Source organism: Bombyx mandarina, chromosome 19 (genome assembly GCF_030267445.1).
Source record: "Bombyx mandarina strain Sakado chromosome 19, ASM3026744v2".
NCBI lineage: Eukaryota > Metazoa > Arthropoda > Insecta > Lepidoptera > Bombycidae > Bombyx > Bombyx mandarina.
This window is the reverse complement of record NC_143225.1, coordinates 11,257,394-11,280,806: the sequence shown is the minus strand read 5'-3', so window position 1 is coordinate 11,280,806 and position 23,413 is coordinate 11,257,394. Positions and strand designations below refer to the sequence as shown.

Sequence of the window (23,413 nt, the reverse complement as noted above, 5' to 3'; positions counted from 1 at the left end):
GTCATAGCGCTCAAAGAACAAAGTCCCCTCCACTTCATTCTAGCGTTGGATGGCATGGAACACTGTGTATGAACCATTCCCGATCCTGCTGACAGAATGGAAAGCAGTCGACGTCACCCAAAACACGTCGTTTCGGATCCTCCCGATCCACTAACGGTGCTTTTAGGTACCTCAAGCACCCGTCATCGTTATCGTCGAACCCGTCGCTTGCGGCGAAGGGTTCGATGTGTAAATTAACCCACAGACACGGCCCACTGAGTTTCTCGCCGGATCTTTTCAGTGGGTCGCGTTTCCGATCCGGTGGTAGATTCTGCGAAGCACGACTCTTGCCAGGGTTCGTGTTAGCAACGTCGTCAGGTTTGAGCCCCGTGAGCTCACCTACTAGTTAAGGTTACGCTGAAATAGTCTCTCAAGGCTATCATCAGCTTAGGTAGGAAAAAAGTGTATGATCTCTGCTCCGGTGACGAGAGATGCTACAGTAAAAAAGACGTTGGATACCGACAAATACCGATTTTTTTTTTGATTTTTTTTTTGCGAATATAGTTTAAAATTCTATTATCGTACATGACGTAATTGAATTCAAATTAATACGCATCAAAATTCGGTACCCGGTGTGGTCTGATTGAAATTCGAGACAATTTCGTGGGTCGTAGTTTGTATGCAAATCTCAAGTCTATATTTACACGGCCGTGTTGGTTCTAAGTGACGTTTTAGTGTTTGGGTGGCGCGTCTTAGTCGACACTGTAAATCTGTAAACATACAGTTATTGCATATGTCCTCAGACGCGGTTTGCGATTTGATAGAGAATTTGGGTAATATTTATTGAAAAATGTCAATTAACTTAACATTGAATTACATAGAGTTCTTTTTCGATTGAAATGTAATTACGAATCCGTTTTAGGAAATATTTGAATGCTAAACTATCCGTTCGAAATTTACGTGACACGAATTGAAATTGCCAATTAAATTGAACTTTATTGCTTCAGGTTTAAGAATTTATGGACTCGGAATTTATTTATTGCGTGCCTTGAAGAATCGACAAGGACAGAACGGAATCAATAATTTTACGTGTTTGTTTATTAAAATTCGGGACACATGTCGATTACAATTAAAGCTACATTTAATTTATTCGCATTGAAACGTGTGTGTATTTTTTAAATTCAATAAGAAGCTGTATTTGTGATGGAATATTTTAAAGATGCTCAAAATAAAACGCAGGTAGGTAGTATGAAAATTGTTGATTTAATTAAAAATTATAAAGTAAACGGTCTAGCTTTTCTTTTAATAATATTACATACGATGTATCTCAATTTTTTCTGCTAATAATATCCTAAATAATTATCGTAGGGTCGAAAACTCTTGACCTTGACTCTAGTTGTGATTATGAAGTATACGCCACTGGAGAGATAGACTCAACTACTACTCTCGATTTTAATTTGAAGATTATATATTTTATTCAATGAAACAGTTATGAGCTCTAGCATAATATAGAGCTTTGATTCAAATATAACTAATTATGAAGACTAACTTTCAGGCTCCACGACTACCTTAACTTTGTGACAACTATTGGATGCGATAGTTAATTACTAAACAAAACATAAATTACTGCTGGTATGATTCTACGCTAGTGAAAAAAAGTATTTTTCCATTAAAGATTCTGGAAAATCGCCACAGGCGTTGAGCACATATTCTTCCGTATGTTTTCATATTTAAGTAGGTGCAGCCGGTATAAATAATGCAAGGCGATACGCTTCGCCGCCCACACTCTTGTAATTTTGACTTATTGGACGAACGGTAGTGTCGACATGTGGATCGTTTAACGTTCTTCAGTTTTTCTTTACAATTCTAGTGTATATCTTCATCCACTATACATCTCAGTGACTTTGCAATGTAAGAAGTGTTTGCCTTAATGATAATTTGACATTTACTTAGAAATGTTTCGATTTTTTTTTACCTATTCGCTGGTAAGGGGCTATTCCAGGTTTTTATTTATTTATTGCTTAGATGGGTGGACGAGCTCACAGCCCACCTAGTGTTAAGTGGTTACTGGAGCCCATAGACATTCACAACGTAAATGCGCCACACACCTTGAGGTATAAGTTCTAAGGTCTCAAGTATAGTTACAACGGCTGCCCCACTCTTCAAACCGAAACGCATCACTGCTTCACGGCAGAAATAAGCAGGGTGGTGGTAGCCACCCGCGCGGACTCACAAGACGTCCTACGACCAGTAAAAAAAGTACAAGCGGACGAGTAAATGAGCTGACGGGCTCAAAGTGAGAGAATTACTAACACTGACCTTAGAAGGGCAACTTAGAATCGCGACCCACTGAGTAGATCCGGCAAGAAATTCGGTGGGCTGTTTCGATGTGAATATCTTCTTAATTCTAGAACATTTCTACACTTAATCTAGTATTATTTGCGCAACCAAAATTCTCGCCATTCTATTAATAGATGACAACAATAAGCGCTGGTCGATTTTGGCAGATCCAAAACATTGTGAACCAAGTCTGAACATGTGGTAAATAAACAGCTTTGACACCTTCGATCAACAATAAGTAAGTAAGTATTCGATAATGCTTTGGAGATTTGTGACTTTATTACTAGGTGCCACAGTTGTAATTAGTTTGAACTTAAAACTGTTTCAAAACTTTTTCTCCGTTTTTTGTAAACGAATGTAGCTATTTATGTGTATATTCACGCGGACAGCTTTTGCTTTGATTTTGTACGTGTCCCTTTATCTAGTTACTGTTGTTGATCGAAGTTTGACACATTAGAGTTTATGTAACACTCATAACTTTTTCGTAATTATAGCCGACGGTTTTAGTATCTTTACTCATAATCTTGAGGGGGGAGGTTATTGGGAGGATTTTCGTCTCAATAATTAGCAGACTAAAGTGAGAGAAATGCTTTTTTTTTCGTTTAACGCGGCGTACATTACTAATATAACAACATTTATTTACATAAATTTGCACATAAAGGCTCAAACGGTTTTGTTTTAATTAGGTAGACCATCTAACGGCCTGTATTACGCACTAGCTTTTGCCGGCGACTTCGTCCGCGTGGAATACAAATAATGCTTAATTTTAGAACAAATTTGGTTAGCATAAAAATCGTTATAGTGAGCCGACCTTAACATATATATGCTGTCACGGACTTTTTTTTAGATCTTTTAAAGGGGAACAATTCTCTCATACATTATTTTAGCGAAACTAACCGTTTCTGCAGCGCTCGCAGCGTAAGCTCCAAAGGGAAAAATACCCGATTTTAAAACATTCTTTATTGGTGCTCCGCTTGTATTGGTTTTAGCGTCATGTTATATTGGTTTTAGTGTGCCTATAGCCTTTCTCGATTAATGGGCTATCTAACACTGAAAGAATTTTTCAAATCGGACCAGTATTAGTTCCTGAGATTAGCGCGTTCAAACAAACAAACTCTTCAGCTTTATAATATTAGTATAGATAATCTTTCATTATTAAACACACTTTATCGTCAGTATTCAAAAGTCAGAACAGTGCCTTAAATAATACATTATTAAATAGCAACGCATCAAACAAGAACAACATTTCTGCTTTGGGATGCATACATCAAAGTTGCACGGCTCGTCGACGGAGCGTGGCGTTGTCATTAATATGATATAAAATAAACATGTGATACATTTTGTTGCTGTTGTGCTCTTATTTGACTCTTCGTGTCTTCCTTTGACACATTCACATGTTTGCACATCGAACATGTTTATTTGTACTTAGAATTACCCTTGAAATAAAGGCATAAAATATGGGTTTTTGAAGTTATTCTAACAACTAGTGGTCCCGCAATAGTCGAAATTCGACTATAATTAATTGAAATTATAAGTCTGAACATTATTGTGATTCTATTGTCACAGACTATTTAATTTTATACTTCGATAATCACACATTTTGTTAGGACAACACTATAGATAAATAAAATTAAGGATAAACAATATTAACCTATTCTTAATTTCATCGCAGACTTTAAGCAATACAAAAGTTTCACAGTAAATAAAAATTATATATACCTATGTGTGTGTGTCAAATACATGGTAGTGTGTGTAATGTTGTTTTTATTGATTTAATGTATTATTAATGCACAATTTAAAAAATATTAGCATTCTGCACTCCTTTTCTATATTCTCTATAAGTGTGGGAAATTTCATACTCCTGCGTCGCCAAAATTTTCGTAAAAAGCGTACACGTATTCACGTATTACGTGCTTCACGTATTAATATATAGATATCTCGAGAAATATCTTTCGAACGTAAATGGTGAAGTATTGATTTATAAATTTCGTATGGTTTATTTTTAAATGATGACTTCTCAAAGGAGGGTAAACCGCATCGTTACGTAACGCGTTACGGCGCCAGTCTGTCTGGCGTCCCTTTCTCTCACGCATACGGCAGCGGTACTGAGATCGTATGTAATTCCTAACTATTATATATCATTTACATGTTACAGTTTTCCTTACATTAACATTTGAATATACATAAAATTTAAATAATACTCTAAGCTTTTCTGAAGTTAAACAATTTCAATATTAAATAGTTCAACTTAGATTAGTTTAAGCTATCACTTCTGTCGGGCGTCCCGAGACGTAAGGCACATTTTTTATAAATTAATGTGAAATTATAATTATAATTGTTGGCTAAACAAAACAATATTTTCAATACCAGAACAACACAAAAGTGTTCTGACAAAATTTCATATAAAAATTATTACATTACTCTTAATAGAAATACCCTACGTACGATCGAATTGAGTACGTGATCGCAATATTTATTTACGAAAGTATTTTTATACAATACGTTTTTATTATTCTCATTATTCGTCACGTATCGTGGTCTCCCTAGTGCAACACGCGTGAATGAATAGTCCGCCATATGGGCTTTATAAAACAAGTTCATCGCCTACCAGACAGCTACGGAACAGTTTGAGTGCTATTAGTTAGCTGTTTTCTCTCAATATAAAACGTTCCTTTTTTTATTGCTTAGATGGGCGGACGAGCTCACAGCCCACCTGGTGTTAAGTGGTTACTGGAGCCCATAGACATCTACAACGCAAATGCGCCAACCACCTTGAGATATAAGTTCTAAGATCTCAGTATAGTTATAACGGCTGCCCCACCCTTCAAACCGAAACGAATTACATACTGATTCACGGCAGAAATAGGCGGGGTGGTGGTACCTAGCCGCGCGGACTCACAAGAGGAGAGTTCTGTAAAGTAAATTGTATTACTTACGAATCACATAATATATTAATAATTTCAATGCGACCTGCATTTATTATAAGGACACAAATAGCTCAATAAACGTTAACACTTATCGGTCGTGTATCACACATCATAAATAGCGTATATTATAATATATTATTACTTAAACACGTAGATTATTTGTGGATTCATAAAAATAGTGTCGCTTCGAAATATAGTTCGATCGATTTTGTTTTGTTTACGGGGTGCGTGTGTGTGTGTATGTGCGTGCGTGCGTGCGTGCGTGCGTGCGTGCGTGCGTGTGTGCTGTGTGTGTGTGTGTGTGTGTGTGTGATTTAAGTGTTGACCTTTATATTTATAGTGTCCATTTCGAGATCATTGATGAGTGAGTGCATTGTCTGCTTCATCTTAAACGTCTTAACGAATGAGTCTGTCATTCCCGTATGGCAATTTTAATTTTTTTGTCTCGCGTGTCTGCGTGACTCGCCAACTTTACCGCCCGGCACCATTTCCGCTGACGAATGATATTAAATTTTACGATTTGTATTATTTTTTTGTTAGGTTGTGTTTTTTTTTTTTTAATAATGGGGACAAAATTTATTGCAAATAAAATATATGTATAAATAAAAATATAAATGTAATTGAAGTCTATCAGATACGCATTTTTTAAGAATAACGCACAAATTATTAGTCACATCTTGATAAAATACCTAATACCGATTAAATGGCAATAAAATTACAATGGTAATGCAAAGTCACAAGTTTCCAAATAAGAATAAAAATAAAACATCACAATCGATATACTTAGAAAAAAGATCTTGAGTAACACACATAAAGAAATTAATTCAAATAAGATAATCTTCACTATTTTAAAGTCCTATAATAAAGGCGAATGAATAAGTGGATTATTATTATTAAAAGATAATGAATTCAGATTTAGTATGCGCAAACTCGAAACCATCTAAGAATTCAGAAGGAATAGTTTTTGGTTGCAGTGATTATTGTCGTAAAAGTTACCTATAATGAGCCCGCACGGTTAGTTACCGCTGTCCTGCCTCTTTATGCCGCGAAGCAGCTTGAAGCTAAGACGTCTATTATTAAAGTTCGCTAGTAGCATTCGCGTTTTAGTTTTTACGGACCCTGGTAACTAACTGCTTAAAACAAGGTATGCACTCCCATTACCTTAAAAAGTATTTTAAAGGCCCATTCTTCTAATATATCAAAAGTAAAAACCATGAATTTAATTCACACAACTAATACCGACTTATCATTTAACTAAATCGTTTCTAATATTCGTGCCGAAAAATGCATATTATCATTATTTTATTAGTTCAAGCATTCGTTTTGAATAATATTCTAAATCAAACGTGGCTTAAGGACTTTAATATTAAAATAGACTTTGTACTTCAAGGTTATTTCGGACGTGTCTTTTCTTCGTTGTGGCCATAAAGAGGTTTTTTATTTCGCTTTGAGTCTGCTTACCCTTTTGACAAATGAGTCTGGGTGTAATTCGGTCCCTTATTAAATACGTGGTCGACAAAGTTCGTGGAGAGGGGTATTACAATAAATTAATGGTATTCATGTGGTAGATATAAATTAAGGGAATTCTGAATAGGGCTTAGAGCACGTGCGTTGCCATTTGAAAAAGCGTTAAAAGCACTTTTTGTTGGTTTATCTGGTTGTATGACGTATTGCGTAAGCTCGCACAGACTAGTAACACCAGCTTGCCTATTTCTGCCACGAATCAATAAGGGGTTCCGGTTTCAATAATTCGGATAACAATATTTTACAAATCGATATTGCTAATTTTGTATTTTGTAGACCAATAGGAAATCGGTAAGTTCTTTCATTTCCTTCACTTTCTTTCGGTCAGTTACCGCGAAAGCTTAATCCATCACATGCGACGTCATTTGTGGCTAAATCATTTCGTCACGTCATTTATTAATATATTCCTTTTAATACTGTATAAACTATCATATGTATGTATGTATGTATCGATGTGTGTATGTATGTATTTGTAACTTAATATAAATTTCATTGCACCTACCACAATTTACACTACACTACCTTTGGTTGACTGGTAGAGAATGCCATAGGCATTAAGTCCGCCAATGTAAATTTTATATGAAATGTAATAAATAAATAAACGACGAGCTTACCGTAAATCGTAGAAAACATTTAGCGACTTAGTTATATGACATCACGCGTTGTGATGATGTTAAAAAAATACTAGGATTATTAAATTATATTTAGTGCTTCACGTTAAGCAAAAATGCTGATCTCATGATTATTTTAAACAAGAACCCCTATAACTAGATAATAAATTGTATATTTTTCATATTATTTGTTTAGCTTTATTAAAAGTTTGATATAATACATGGGTGACATGATTGAATTGAACTTATTCATCTTTAAGTTTCAATGCTATTAGAGATTAGATAGCAGTAGGGTACCACTGCAGCCGAAACACTCCCGAGCTTTCTTTTACTAAGCTTTCTTTTACCCCGTGCTAGCGTCCAAATCTGAATAATTAGCTGGAATATTTTGAACTTGGTATATGTACCTCTCAGATAAATAATTTCTGATAAACTTTCCTTCCTAGTCGTACACTCTTGACAGAGTGGTCGTGGTCATGCATCAGGCGGATCCTGCGATACCGATGCTCTCGCGATGCGACGCCATGTGGCACGGTGTTTCGCCAAGTGAGAGCAATCGTTTTTCGAGTGAGTCACAGATTTTATGAGGTCGGTCCATCGTGTTGGAGATCGTCCGCGAGATCTTTTGCCCTCGACTTTCCCTTGCACCACCAACCGCTCAATGGAGTCCTCATTACGAGCGATGTGCCCGAAGAACTTGAGGATTCGTGTTTTTTTTTTTATTTATTGCTTAGATGGGTGGACGAGCTCACAGCCCACCTGGTGTTAAGTGGTTACTGGAGCCCATAGACATCCTCAACGTAAATGCGCCACCCACCTTGAGATACAAGTTCTAAGGTCTCAAGTATAGTTACAACGGCTGCCCCACCCTTCAAACCAAAACGCATTACTACTTCACGGCAGAAATAGGCAGTTTGGACTGTTGACGATGTTCTGATAAACGTCTCTCCTCAAACCGAACAAGCCCCTATAAATAATGAAGACCGAGAAAAAATGTATTAACTGGCCGGTCGGTGTTGTTTCGCTACGGTTTACGACGTTCGGCTTAAAGTTACGATCGCATTGTTTATGTTACCACTTAGTGATTAATGTTCGTTCTTGATTTTGTAAAGTGTAATAGCTTACAGAGTAACGGTCTGATTTCACGATTTTAGTTTTACTAGAGGTCCCGCAGTAGTCGAAATTCGACTATAATTAATTGAAATTGTAAATTATGATTGTAATTTATACTTCTATAATCAAAAATTTCGCCAAGACTACACTATAAATTTTTTTTAATAAAGACAAACAATATTTAATCTATTCTCAATTTGACCACAGACGTCAAGAACAAAAGTTTGACAATAAATAGTATGCATGCGTGTGTGCGTCACATACATGGTATGTAGTGTGTGTAATGTTTTCTTTATTGACTTAAAGCGTCTTTTATGCATTATTACAAAAAAAAAAAATTAGCATTGTGCACTTCTTCTCTATATTCTCTATAAGTGTGAGAAATTTTCATACTCCTCCGTCCGCGCAATTTTCGTAAAAGGGATACAAAGTTTTTGCTTCACGTATTAATTTTAGTTTTATATTTCGATTTGATCGGCTTTGGACGCCGGTAAGATTATCTTCGCTTGAACGTATTTGGTACACAACACAAGAAAATTCAACTTGGTACTTATGAACACAACATTTCATTGAAATCTTTTGAATTGTATTAATGCTGTTATTTAAAAGAATTTATCTAATCAAATATATTTGGTAATTTTATAGCAGAAACTATAGTGTCATACACAATCTTGTGTTATATGAATAACAAAAGACATTTGACATAATAATATGCCTCATATTAATATGTATACAAGGTCTGAATAACAACATTCGGACCGTCAGTCTACCGAGCAATTTCACCCGCTCAGTAGAAGATCGTTCCTTTGTCGCATACCTTCAAAATAAAATATCTCATTTTCGGTCATTTTGTACCGACCGATTCAATTCCTACTCTGGAAACTCTTTGATGTTCTCGTCAACTCTTTTTACTATTGCATCGTCTGCCAATGGAATAATGTCGATCCATATGGATCATTTTTACCACGTTTTTTTATATTTTTTTATTGCTAGTTGAGTGGACGAACTCACAGCCCACCTGGTGTGAAGTGGTTACTGGAGTCCATAGACATTTACGACGTAAATGCGCCACCCACCTGGAGATATAAGTTCTAAGGTCTCAAGTATAGTTACAACGGCTGCCCCACCCTTCAAACCGAAACGCATTACTGCTTTACGGCTGAAATAGGCAGAGTGGCGGTACCTACCCGTGCGGACTCACAAGAGGTCCTACCACCAGTAAAACATAATTCACCCGTCTATACAATAAAAATATACCTTAAGATTATAATTGATGTAGGCTACTCACATATGCACGCGCGCTCCGTGCGAATTATATCAAAGCTTAGATACGCTGCAACTATCTAAATACACAGTGCAAAATAAATATTTGATTTTTGCAGTAGGTAAGTGTGACAGTCGTGATGTTTGTTCTCGAGTGCTAACCACATGGTAACTAGAGCACATAATTACAGAAGGGCGTATTGTAAAACCGCACAGAATTGTGACACTGTTTTGTCTGTTTCTGTGGCAAATCAATAATTTCGATTATAAAAATGACGTTGGTTTTATTTTATTTTTTTCTTTACCTGTTCCCTGGTAGTCTAAGAGGCTATTCCAGCTACACCCGGACGGTTAATTAAGCTCACGGGCTCAAACAGAGAGAATTTGCTAACAGTAGCCCTAGCCCGACTAGTGCTTCGTAGAATCTACCACCGGATCGGAATCGCAACCCTCTGAGAAGATCCGGCGAGAATCGAGAAGATAGGTTCTATTATTTTAATGAAATTTTGTCTTGTATTTGGTACAAGGTTAAAGCAACGTTTTGGTTTTTGAGGACATGCATAATGACAAATTCAGATAATACTATCTAATTTATCAGAAATTTTACCTTTATTTAATTATTTTGGGACACCGTTCACTTCGTTTTAAGGTCTAATAAGTCTTATACCCTGTGACTTGAGGACGATGTCTCAGTTACATTTTACAACGGCTGTCTTACCCTTCGAACAGGGACGCTTAGCTGCTTCGCATCAGAAACAGAGAATATTGTATGGTAACTGAAGAATAAATAGGTAAAACTGAAAAATCTGGCCTCTGTAAGAATATACAGTCCGCGTGATAGTTTTTTCAGTTTTCAATGTTTATTCTAAGATGTATAGCTTAACTTCCCCAAATAGATCATCGAAAGTTTATATCGGTTTCTAATTAAGTTATTTCTACACTAAATTACCTAATTTGTTTGTTGGTGTTTTAAATGTTGTTGCGCCAGTTCCTGGTTATTGTTCTTGGTATTTTGAACCCGCACGTGTAGGTACCACTATTATGCCTATTTCTGACACAAAGCAGCAATACGCTCCGGTTTGAAGAGTGGGGCAGCCGTGATAATTATAACAATTGAGATTTAGATTATGGCTCAAAGTAAGAGACCGTACGAAGTTGGCACAATTAATATTTTTAGCTCCGGTATACACTGAGCGTTACATGCGATCGTTCTAATGCCTACGAAATAAATTGAAACGAATATTCTAGTTATAGTTAGAGTGACCTAAACGATGATGCCCAAAATACTCTCCCGAATAATATTCAGTATTTATTTATATATATTTTAACGGCCGTCTGGTGTAGTGGTAACTGACATGGTCACTACATAAGGGGGTCGCGGGATCGAATCCCGCCAAGGGAAGATATTTGTATGATAAATATAAATGTCTTTACCAGGGTTATGGATGTATATTAAATATATGTATGTGTATAATAAAAAAATTACATTTATTTCCGTTATCTGGTACCTGTAACACAAGTTCTTTACGAACTTATCACAGAACCAGTTAACGTGGCGTGGTTGTTAGTAAAAAAATATATATATAGGTGTCTTCACAATCACCTTGATAAACTTTATCGCGTTTCATTCTCATAACAATTTAAAAATAATGAATCTAGGAATACAAAGTCCGTCACTCAGCTCCGGGTCAGCGTTAAAGTTATCGTATTATGGATACAGCTGTTTTTAGATCTGTGTGCTTAGTGCGAGTTTCTTAACGTTCTAGATAGCGTAAAAGTTAAGCCAATTTTGTGTGCAGTTGGAACAGCGCCCCTAGCGGCAAACGTAGGCAAACGATCCCATTCCATACAAATATGAGCTAACTTTTACGCTATCGAGTACGTTAAAAAAACTCGCACTAAGCGCACAGATATCGTCAGAAAAGTTAATGGCCCATTTGATGTTGAACGGGAAATGGAGTCTATAGACGTTACGACGTGACTCCCGCTACCACCTTCAGCTGTGGGGTCGAATTGTCAGTTGTATAGCATAACTGCTGTCCCACCCTTGAAATTAAAAGGCATACGCAATAAAAATAGACAAGACGGTGACACCGTTTGGGTTCGAATGAACTACCACCAGTAAATTCCAGTTGGCGATCGTAATTCTCTAAGAATCCATTATTCTGTGAATCCTTTAGCCGTCTTAACAACACCCGCGAAAATAGGTGGTGCGCTAGACTCTCTAATGCTTAATAGATTGATCACAAACTGGCACCTTTCATGTTCGTCACTAATCCTATTTTAATGTGAACGTTCCAATTTTATATCCTTACTCGTTCTAACATATTACGCAAACAAAGTCTCCATTTTATTGGTGGTAGGACCTCTTGTGAGTCCGCACGGGTAGGTACCACCGCCCTGCCTATTTCTGCCGTGAATCAGTAATGCGTTTCGGTTTGAAGGGTAGGGCAGCCGTTGTAACTATACTTGAGACCTTAGAACTTATATCTCAAGGTGGGTGGCGCATTTACGTTGTAGATGTCTATGGGCTCCAGTAACCACTTAACATCAGGTGGGCTGTGAGCTAATCCACTCAAATAAGCAATAAAAAAAAAATTGTCATTAGCGTTAGTAACGTAAATTATTTTCCGCGTCCGAATAAGGCCCTCGGTCAAAGGGGCTCCAATAACGAAACAATTTGCGTAATCTCAGCCGCGTATCGCAAAATACGTTGCGGTCATGAAAAAGTTTAACTCTGATAACTTATCACGTGATATTTTAATTTAAATGAGCGCTATCAATCAGCGACGTTGGTGGTATTCTTTTTAAATAATTAACCTTTCGACTGTGGACACTGATTAAATTGTTTTTTATTTTTTTTGGTCAGTTTGAGAAATACTTGATTAGATTAACTGTGACGCGGATTCGTATATTTTTTTTTAAAAATGCGTAAATGATTATGATTATAATATGAATCGTATTTTTTACTGCCACCATTAATGAGTTACATTAACTCTTAAACGGCAGCAATGTAACACATAAAGCTTTGTAATTATAGAATCTAACTGAAAAATCGACTAAAAGATTAACAGTTATCGTAAATTACAAAGGCAATACAAAGGCAATAAAAAAAAAATGAATTTTGTTAATATCCTTTGGAGTAGATCGACTGTACTGTTGTGCCACTAACTTCATCGATGTCCTGAAAAAACTATAGTTTAATGAGCAGTGGGCTTGTCCAACAAGACATGACTGTTAGTCTTTTACCGGCTCGACTCATACTCTTTTTTTTATTGCTTTAATCGTCAGACGAGCTCACGGCCCACCTGGTGTTAAGTGCTTACCAGAGCCCATAGGCATTTGCATCGTAAATGCCGCCACACACCTCGAGACATGAGTTCTAAGGTCTCACTTTTAACAAACTGTAATATTATTATATATTTTTTCGGTCTTGGATGAGTCGTAGACGACTGTCGTTCGTAATCTTCACGGTCTTCAAAACTTCAGAAACATAATAATAATACTAGCTGACCCGGTAGACTTCGTAGTGCCTCAATCGATAAATAAAAGACCTAAACTTTTGTATAAAATAAACTTAAAACAAACAAAAGGAATCCGTCCGATGGGGGACATATCAAAGGAAAAACAAAATTGTTATTTTTATTGAATTCCGAGCATTTTCATATTTATCTACCTTTTAAACCTTGTCTGGACTTCCACAAATAATTCAAGACCAAAATTACCCAAATCGGTCCAGCCGTTCTCGAGTTTTAGCGAGACTAACGAACGGCAATTCATTTTTATTTTCATTTTCATTTTTATATAGTGAAAAAAAAAACGCGATATTAAAATGTAAAAGTAAGTTTAACTATGTACTTTTTTAAAATAAATTTGTTGTGTTTCTTCATTAGTTCTAACCGATCTCGTAAACTGTGCTCAAAACGCCATCGACTTAACTGGGTTTCCGAATAATCTTAGGTAAGTATATTATTAGGCTGAAATGAGCGTATGTCATTATTTAAACTAGAGGTTCCGCAGTAGTCGAAATTCGACTATAATTAATTGGAATTGTAAGTTTGTACACTATTATGATTGTGTTTTATACTTCTATAATCACAAATTTTGCCAAGACTACACTATAAAAAATATTAACAAAAACAAACAATATTTAATCTATTCTCAATTCGACAACAAGAACAAAAGTTAGACAATCAATAGTATGCATGCGTGTGTGCGTCAAATACATGGTATGTAGTGTGTGTAATGTTATATTTATTGATTTAATGTATCTTTTATGCATTATTTTAAAAAAATATTAGCATTGTGCACTTCTTCTCTTTATTCTCTATAAGTGTGGAAAGTTTCATTCTCCTCCGTCCGCGCAATTTTCGTAAAAAGGGATACAAAGTTTTTGCTTCACGTATTAATATATAGATTATTGTAAACTGTCAGCGTTGAAAACTGTATTTGCTCAATCTAAACAGAAGAAAAAAAACAAATTACGTTCTAGTTCACATTTAGGGAACGGAATTACCGATTGCTCCAAATCTGGGGCCCGCAATAGTTTCACATTGAACTTGATCACCTAGTTGGAACCGGGTCATTGCTCGGATTTATACAGTCTGAGCATTAGCGGTGTGTTTCAAACGACCAATTAACGCTATCTGTACGACGACTGCAAACGACATCTGAATGTTGAGTGTGGTCTAAAGTTTGAGATGGAGCGGATGTTCTTGAATATTTTTTTTCTATCTATTCGCCGGTAGACTAAGGGGCTACGGGTAGATTAGCTGACGGGCTCAACCTGGAAATTTGCTAACACTATTCCTGGCAAGAACAGAATCTACCACCGGATCGAAATCGCGACCCACTGAGAAGATGCGGCGAGAAACTCAGTGGGCTGTATCTGTGGGTTAATTCGTTCATGTACGAATTCGACGAAGAGATACCCTTAATCACAATAATCTTTATTCAGCCAATGAAATGGGGGAATGTCAGCTGCCGCGTCATAATATTGCATACAAAGCTTTTCTACTAAATTAATCATTTACTTTATTTTACAACAAAAAATATGCTGATCTTATCTGCAACCATCTTCTTATCTATCATGATTATCTATATGCTTCATAACATTTTACATAAATGTATTTGCAGTTTGCATCTTTTAATGTACAAAAAGTAAATGTAATGGCATGTATAGATATGGGGGCTGGTTCCAAATGACCATTATATTTTCGTTGGTCGGTCTGTTCATTTGTACTTCTCTTTTGTTCGAATGTCGCGTTGTAGCAACTCAGTATAGTTACAACGGCTGTCCCACCCTTCAAACCGAAACGCATTACTGCTTCACGTCAAGAATAGGCAGGGTGGTGGTACCTACCCGTGCGGATTCACAAGAGGTCTTACCACCAGTAGACTGCAATGTAGGTCTACGCGACGCACTGAAGTAATTATGTCAATTTCTATTACTAAGCGTCTAGGTTGCCTTCTTGTGTCTTTAATGTATGTTTCAGTCTTTCAAGTCTCTTAGAAATACGATTCCTTCTCAGTAGTTTCGGATTAGTCTTTACCAGAGTCTACTAGATATTCCGGCGTCTTATTAACAGAACACGACATAATTACTTCAGTGCGCCGCGTAGGGCACTGATAATGTACATCGCAGTCAACGTGTAAATAATATCGCACCCTATATTTCCCGCTGAATCTTACAAATTGCACCGAACGTTTTCAGTTAATTGGATTGGTTTTGTAACATGAGTTTGTAATTGAATCGAATAGTAAACGAACGAGGGGTGGGACACAGTTTTGTACGCGTACAGATTTAGAAAATGTCAACATTGATACATGTTTTGTATACTTTTCGACTATAATACTTACTCTCTTTATTGTTGGTTGTCGATTTGTTTGTAACAAATTTGAAGTGTATATTCACCTATGTTAAATTGGGGTTAAAAAGTGAGAATTTTTCGGAATATATATAGCGAGACACTCTCTGACTTGTACTAGAACCCTCTCATCGTAGCCGCTGGAAACTACATACCCGACCCAGTAGACCGAATGGTAAACCGTCGACGTCGCCCAAAGCACGTCATTACGGATCCTCCTGATCCATTAACGGTGCTTTTAGGCACCACAAGCACCAGTCACCGTCCTCGTCGAACCCGTCGTTTGCGACGAATGGCTCGACGAGCGAACTAACCCATAGACACAGTCCACTGAGTTTCTCGCCGGATCTTCTCAGTGGGTCGCGTTTCCGATCCGGAGGTAGATTCTGCGAAGCACTGCTCTTGCTAGGGTCAGTGTTAGCAACTCTCCGGTTGAGCCCCGCGAGCTCACCTACAAAGGTTAGGGTGAAGCTGAAATAGCCTCTCAAGGTTATCAGCATAGGTAGGAAAAAAAAACTGACTTGTAAACAAAGTTTTTTTTTAATGCGCGAATAAAAGAAGGACGAGCTAACAAATACATTGTCCAATTTAAATTATTATAGTATGTGATTAAATTGTATTATCAAATGTTAAGTGATATCAAGTAATTTAGTCACAGGAAACATGTTTTGTGATTAACTTAGGCTTTTTAAATGATTGCGTAAAACTTTGATTGTTTTTTTTTTGTATTGCTTAGATGGGTGGACGAGCTCACGGCCCACTTACATCTCAAGGTGGGTGGCGCATTTACGTTGTAGATGTCTATGGACTCCAGTAACCACTTAACACCAGGTGGGCTGTGAACTCGTCCACCCACCTAAACAACAAAAAAAATACAATAATGACCAGAAAATTGAGATTCAACTGGCGATGAATTCATATAACCCAATTCCCACCGGCTTCCCTTTTGCAATTTCACTACCAAAGTACGTATCTTCGCAATAATAATTATCCGCATACATCAAGCACTTAACAAGACAAGCAAGCTTTAACTGAACGACGATATTATTATGTCAATGTGCTCACTTAGAATCGGCCCCATCTGTCCAATGAATATATGTTAACACCTATGTTAGTTCGAGACCGTAACACGTCGGCATAAGATTGATTATTGATTAAAATTCTGTTGGTAATTAGAATTTATATGTCGGTTTCTGCAGTATATAGCGTTTGATGGGTCATTTTATCCCACGCTTATTGAATACGCTGGAGTGAACTAGTTCGCCGCACGCGATGTCCTATCGCTAGCTTATTGTGTGTTAATTTCATCATTATTTTGTTGGATTTGTGCATTTTCTAATCTATACATATAAATAAAATTGAAGTGTCTGTTTGTAATATTGAAATAACCGTTTTTTACTACATGCTTATGAATGTATATACTGTACATACACCAAAATAACATTTTTTACAATCTTTGTCTGTCTGTCTGTCTGTTTGTTCCGGCTAATCTTTGGAACAGCTGGACCGATTTTGACGACACTTTCACTGATAGGTAGCTGATATAAGGAGTACTTTTTTTAAGACTAGCTTCGCCCCGCGGCATCATCCGCGGTGCGACAATAACCACGGGTAACGTCGCGGGACTCAGCTATAAATAATGAAATTTAATGTTTCCGAAGCGAAGCTAGGACGGGCCGCTAGTTATAAATAAAAATAACCTTTTTATTGTCCTACATGAGTGGATCAGCTCACGGTGCGCCCCGTGTTAAGTGATCACGGTGACGCATTCAAACATTTATGCCTTCACCTCCTTGGAGTGGTAGAAATAGTCAGGATGTTGTTTTTGCCGGTGGCAGCTATTCGACATACTACCCCTAAAAATCTATATAGGAATCTTTTTTAATGGATTGCGCAGACTGGCCGTCGTAAGCAATCACAGCCCCTTAATGATACGAATATCATTGTTATTCTAGATTTAATTTTTTTAGAATGTAATGTTCAACCCTAGCTTTCATGAGCATATGTCTGTAGCTAACTAGATCAACCACCGTCCCACCAGGTGTGACTTGAAATAGTTCATATGAATACATTAGCCTGACTTAAAGTCGTTTCTCGTGACACTACCCACGTTTTTTTATTGCTTAGATAGGTGGACGAGCTCACAGTCCACCTGGTGTTAAGTCACTGGAGCCCATAGACATCTACAACGTAAAAGCGCCACCCACCTTGAGATATAAGTTCTAAGGTCTCAGTATAGTTACAACGGTTGCCCCACCCTTCAAACCGAAACCCATTGCTGCTTCACGGCAAAAATAGGCGGGATGGTGGTACCTACCCGTGCGGACTCACAAGAGGTCCTACCACCAGTAAATCTACGTCTACCCTCCACGTACCCACGTACCATCTACGTAAGTGTACAGATATAAAACGTTACAATGTTAATTCAATAAGAAATAGACCAGACCATTTAAGACACAAAGGTCAATTTTCTTAGCATAACAAAAAAAATAGATTTGCTTTTGAAGTCGATAAATCAACCGAACGTTGGACAGAGAGAGTAAAACACGGCTCATCCCCAGACATGGTGTAAACAGTATCTCGAAAGAGTTACAATCAGGATTGTATTACAATCGGGGCTTACATTTGACTGTTTATCATTCGTCTTACTGACATTTTAGGGTTCGAACTTCTGTTGTCAATAAATAAAACCGTGATTTAAACGACAGTTAGGATTGAAATGTATACGATGGAAGTCTGTTTTTTCGTTCTTGTCTGAAATCGGCATATGGAATGACGGTTCACAAAAAAAACGATATTATTTTACGATTTATCTGTCTATATATGAAAGGCGATTGCATGCAGCAGAGATGCGAATGTTGCGATGGATGTGTGGAGTAACGAGAATGGATAGAATACGGAATGAATATGTTAGAGGAAGTCTGAAAGTGGCACCTGTGACAGAGAAGCTGAGAAGTGCGCGTTTGGGATGGTATGGACATGTGATGAGACGAAATGAAAATGAGATCGGTAAGAAAATGCTAACTATGAATGTGGAAGGATATAGAGGAAGAGGTAGGCCTAAGAAGAAATGGATGGATTGCGTGAAAGACGATATGGGTAAGAGAGGAGTGAGCGAAGAAATAGTACCTACTACTAGTGGCTCCGCAGTAGTCGAAATTCGACTATAATTAATTAAAATTATAAGTTTAAGCATTATCATGGCTCTATTGTGAAACACTATTATAATTCGATACGTAATATAAACACAGTATTCGCCAAAACTGCACTATAGATCAATAATATTAAAGACAAACAATATCAATCTATTTTCAATTCGACCACAGACTTTAAGCAATAATAGAAGTTTCACAATTGACAGTAAACAAAGAGTATATTATTATGTATGTGTTGTGTCAAATACATGGTAGTGTGTGTAATGTTTTCTTTATTGATTCAAACTATCTTTATTGCATTAATTAAAAAAAAAATTGCATTGTGCACTCCTTCTCTATATTCTCTATAAGTGTGAGAAATTTCATACTCCTCCGTCCGCGCAATTTTCGTAAAAAGGGGTACAAAGTTTTTGCTTCACGTATTAATATATACATATGATGGAAGAGTATGAAAGGCGAAAACATGTTGCGCCGACCCTAGGTGACTGGGAGAAGGACAGGATAATGATGATGATGATGATATAAAAGAGAATGTATGTGTGTATGTATTTTCACTTAAAACTCGAGAAACGTTAGCCCATTAGATATGAAACTGCAAACATGTAAAAGGCGACTACCTATGGCCACTCCGACAAACATAATTACGTTAATGCAGGATAAGTTGGTAGTGATTTTTATCTCTTGAACCATAGGTCAAATTGATATAAAATCTAAATATATGAAAGAGAATGTATATGTGTATGTAACTTAGAATTATCTTACGTAATTAGCTAAGTACCTGAACCGTCTTATGACTTTTATGTTTTGATATAAAATTGCATTTTGTTGCGGGCGTAGCCGCGTGCGCAGCTACTTATCAATACTTTGCTACATTTAATGGTCGTAGTAAAATGAAGTTTTTTTTCTCCTATACAACAAGGGTGATACGAAAGTTTTTCGCTAGCTAAAAATGAACAAAGATTAATACATTTATTTTTCAAATTTATTCTCCTCGCAATCGAAGCATTATCTTGAGAGATCTCCTCTGTAGCTATTTCATACCTGTCATCGCTTCTACGCCGTCCTGAAATCGAATTCTTCTAAGCCTTTCTTTCGTTTCCCGAAACATATAGATAGTCGTGTGGAGATTTAACGACAAAGGGAAGATCTTCCACCGAGCGGGTGATATTTGTTGTTCGGAACTTGTATATAGGCAAGTTTATCTTGAAAATGTCGTAAGCGAGATTCAGGCATCTGCCAAATATCTTGCATTGTATAATGGCTACCCGCCACAGTCGCGTAACCCACAGACCTCACAACGTGAATGCGCCCCCTCACTTTGAGATATGGGGTTGAAGTGTCTGATCAACAGTACAGCCGATGTCCCGCCTTTTAAACTGGAACTGCTTCGTGCCAGAAATAGACAGGAAGCTGGTACTTACCTTATAATTTTTTAGCGGAATTTATATTTTTCGCAAAACATGTATGCCAGTTTGAAGTCATTCCATTGTAATAGCTACTTTGGCCCCACAACTTGCGGCTGAAAGCGCGGGCGCGTTTAGTCGATAAGATAGCGCTTTAGTAAAAAATAACTGCGTTTTGGAATTGAAAACCGAATTTTGATTACACGCCTATCCTAACTCATCCATCGGTCAATGAACCCATATATCGCCCACCTCCAAAAACCAAAAAATAATAACCGAAAAAACAAAAGAACATAAACAATGATAAGTAGGTACAACAAATTCAACAGATTAATCGCGTATCAAAATTCCTTTGCAAGTCTTCAGGCCAGAAATAGTTATACGATTATTTTTTATGGCGCTCCCACAATTTTCTTTATGTTTTTCCTCTAGTCCTTTAAACGTTATGAGGCAGTCTGCCGTGTCAATGACCCCGGTTATTTTTTTTTTAAACACCAATCGTAAAAATTTTAATGGCTTCAGTAGATTCCCTAGAATCGGACAGAATTCCAAGTTTCACAATAACAAGGAGATGGCTTTTGGATGTTAAATTTCGTAAAGTTTTGATGAGGCGCTAATGTTAAAACTCTATTGGTGTTGTTGTGTGTGTTTTAAATAAAAATAAGTATGATAAATTTTAAATTGGGAACGAATAGGCCACTGGTCGTAATGCTATAGGGATGTATACGTGTTTATATATTTAAATATATAATTGTTTAATCTGTATCAATTTAATTCAACTTCTAGTATATAACTGCTGATACCGGTATGGCCGTATTCTCGGATCCTCCCGATCCACTAACGGTGCTTCTAGGTACTTCAAGCACCGGTCACCGATCTCGTCGAACCCGTCGCTTGCGACGAAGGGCTCGACGAGTAAATTAACTCCCAGACACAGCCCACTGAGTTTCTCGCCGGATCTTCTCAGTGGGTCGCGTTTCCGATCTGGTGATAGATTCTGCGAAGCACGGCTCTTGCTAGGGTTCGTGTTAGCATCGTCGTCAGGTTTGAGCCCCGTGAGCTCACCTACTAGCCACGGTTACGCTGAAATAGCCTCTCAAGGCTATCAGCTTAGGTAGGAAAAAAAAAAAAAAAAAGTATGGCGAAATCGATGCCTTTGTCAAAATCATTCTGCGAAAAACCAATCGTATCTTCTATAATAAAGGATAAATAGATTTCATTAAACAACATTTTTAAATCATAATAAATAATTTGTTACGTCATTTTTAAATCGCCACCTTGAAGTCAAATATTATTGAATAGTATTCCTGAATAACAATAATTAAAAACATGAACATATGAATCCTCCATTTTACTAGTAGGTAACTCCAATTCGATGAATAGGTAAGTGACAGAGCATCTTCCAACGTAATCATAAAACAGTAACCGCGTGGGTTGAATATTTCGTTGGCACCTTAAAATTCCAATTTACTATTCTAATATAGATTCATCACCGATAACAGTTCGATAATGGAACGATTAGCTTAATTCCTGCATCCTAAGACATGTTTCGAATTTCATTACATATTCATAAACATTATTTAATTAATTCATATCGATAGATAGGTGAGTGGTATCCCGTGTCATCCTATTAATCTTGACTTCCTATTGAAGGCATAATAATTTGATAATTGATGATAAACTATTTTCATAGGGTTGGCATACAAGTTGAATTATAATACAAATAAATTTAAAACCCAAGTTACTAAATACGAAATTGAAAATTGAATTTAACATAATTTATATGATCTTCTTGTCCATGTTAATGTGAAATGAATTTAATTTTAAGCATCGAGCGTCAAGCCGATAGGACTTTTACCGTGAAAACATTTACATCAACTTCCGATAAATTATCGCGTTTATTATTCAACGAAATGTCTAACAGAACAATAAAACTAAACACTGCCCTGTCCTATTTCCCGTTTATAATTTCGTCACTAGCCCCAAATTAATGCTCCGTTATAATCAAAACTTATGACTCGAACACCCCTTGTATATAAACATTCAATGTCATCCCCGGGACTTTATTGTCCGATTCTGTTTGAGCTATCATTAATTGGTTGAAATTTACGATTCGAATTGTGTCGCACGGGTCAGGTTTTAATGGTGATCAAACAATTGATCTGCTCGCTTGAATGAATGTCACTACAATCGTGTCTGGTTCTCGCCTTTTGTGCTATGCGAGTAGTATTATCTATGGGATTAACAAGGTCGGCGTGAAATTGGCCAGCTTTGTGTATTTTCATACTAAACTAAGCTAAAGATTTGATGTTTTTTGTTAGCATACTTAAATTTCTAAATTTTATCTGCTCCCTGTTGTCGTTCATATTATGTTTTGTTAGCTCTGAAAACGAATCGAAATTTTCGTTTCGAATCGTGCCTCTTTAGTAATAATTAATTGTATCTTAATTTTTTACTAAAACAGTTTTGACTTGTTCTTTCTTAATGTCACCGTTATTGACATGTTCGTCAGCATCAACAATAGTTCGCTATTCGTTGGTAAAAGTATAAATAAGTAATACGTTAAACTGGAAAGTGTGAATGTTATTTTTTTTTTTTTATTGCTTATATGGGTGGACGAGCTCACAACCCACCTGGTGTTAAGTGGTTACTGGAGCCCATGGAGTTGTAGACGTCTACAACCTATCTTATTATCAACGGAATCTTCTAGAATATTCAAGATCATTAAGCAATTCCATCCTTATTCTGCGAATAGAATATATTCGCTGTAAATTTTTTTGTTGCTTTAATAGGTGAACGCGCTTACGGCCCACCTGGTTTAAGTGGTTACCGGAATCTATAGATATTAACGTAAATTCCGTCACCCACCTTGAGACATAAGTTCTAGGGTCTCAGGTATAGTTACAACGGCTGCCCCACGGTACCCTTCAAACCGAAACGCATTACTGCTTCACCGCAGAAATAATCAGGGTGGTGGTACCTACCCGCGCGGACTCTCAAAATACGAACAAATGTTTATAGAAGTGAAGATAATTGAAAAATAAATAAGAATAAATGTTTTTCCAATAAAATTTATTATAAATGGGTTCACAAATTTAACCTTTCATGTCATTAATCAGATGTCCGGTGGTTTGTATAATAAAAGTCTCCCGTCCGTTGATTGATTGTTGATTGTACGCATTTTATGGCTGACATTTGCTTGTGGTTACTGAAGTGCTTCCAATTGTCTCG

At 36.8% G+C, this 23,413-nt stretch overlaps 1 protein-coding gene across 1 annotated transcript in view; it reads left to right on the top strand.

Moving 5' to 3' along the window:
• The window catches only part of LOC114239557 (putative phosphatidate phosphatase), a 157,546-nt gene that overhangs the window by 104,108 nt on the left and 30,025 nt on the right, over positions 1–23,413 (top strand). The gene's annotated exons all lie outside the window — the stretch shown is intronic.